Below are 977 nucleotides of genomic sequence, written 5' to 3'. Positions count from 1 at the left end.
GGGGGGGGTCCATCTTTAGAACTGGTATTTAGGACAGAGGATTCAGTTACAGAGGACAAACAGAAGAATTGAGCCCAAAAAGAGCATAAAGAATTAGGTCCAAAAAAATGGCAAATGTAATCAGATCCAGAATTGAGGGATCAGTGATGTGGTCCAGAAGAGGCGCAGAGGGATAGTGACGAATAAAAAGGAACAGAGGGGAATTGGGTCCAGAAAAGGGAGATCAGTGATGTGGTCCAGAAGAAGAGCTGAACTCTTACCAGTCTCTGTAGTCCCACACAAGGTCCTGCTCGGTGCAGATTGATGGGACTATCCTGATATTAGGACATCCAGGGTTCCCTGATCAGAATGGTGGCACAAAGCCGGTGTGGTCCCGCCGGTCCCGGAGAAGTGACATTATTCACCCTGTCTGTGGAGGGAAGTGACAATGTGCAGAATTCTCTTTGTAATTTATTTTGCTGACTCTCCCGGAAAGAGAGGAATTAAAGGGCCGCTTTCCTTCCTCCGCTGACTGCGCAGACAAATTCATAAAACTCTGGCAACATGGGAGCATCACCACGAGCCCACCAAAAATCTTTTTTTTTGGTGAAAAAAATGAAACAAATGTCACCAAACACGACAGAATATAACCCACAAAATAAAGAAAAAAGGAAAGTTTTTTTCTCCAAAATTCTTAAGCAGCTCAATCAGCCAAATTCAGAGTTTTTGCTGTCGGCATCAATTTCCCCAAAGTCACTGAGCTGCTCCATCATCTCAGGTAATGATATCGTCACATCAATATTCTGCTCCTTATATATAATACACATCATAAGGGTCACCAAAAATCAGATAGTAATGCCTTCAGAGCAAAAACAGACAGAGGGAGCTGAATTCAACAGAAGAACATCCTGGACACCTGATACATGTCATAGACTTTTATCTGCCTTATTGGGATTTGGATTATTTTGCTGGTACACAGAATTTCCTGGCATTTCTGA

At 43.0% G+C, this 977-nt stretch overlaps 1 protein-coding gene across 3 annotated transcripts in view; it reads right to left on the bottom strand.

The window, feature by feature from the left end:
- SLCO2B1 (solute carrier organic anion transporter family member 2B1) overlaps window positions 1-977 on the bottom strand; it is a 45,600-nt gene that overhangs the window by 37,045 nt on the left and 7,578 nt on the right. For 2 of the 3 annotated variants that reach the window (XM_072400657.1, XM_072400624.1), the window contains exon 1: window positions 261-424. The exons of the other annotated variant lie outside the window; for it this stretch is intronic. The gene's annotated coding sequence lies outside the window, so the exon portion shown is untranslated. Of the gene's footprint in view, window positions 1-260; window positions 425-977 lie in introns of those variants that run through there. 3 annotated transcript variants of the gene reach the window in all.

The sequence above is a fragment of the Pyxicephalus adspersus genome, chromosome 1 (assembly GCF_032062135.1).
Source record: "Pyxicephalus adspersus chromosome 1, UCB_Pads_2.0, whole genome shotgun sequence".
NCBI classification, from domain to species: domain Eukaryota; kingdom Metazoa; phylum Chordata; class Amphibia; order Anura; family Pyxicephalidae; genus Pyxicephalus; species Pyxicephalus adspersus.
Note: the sequence above shows the minus strand (reverse complement) of the source record. Positions and strands in the feature narration are given on the sequence as shown.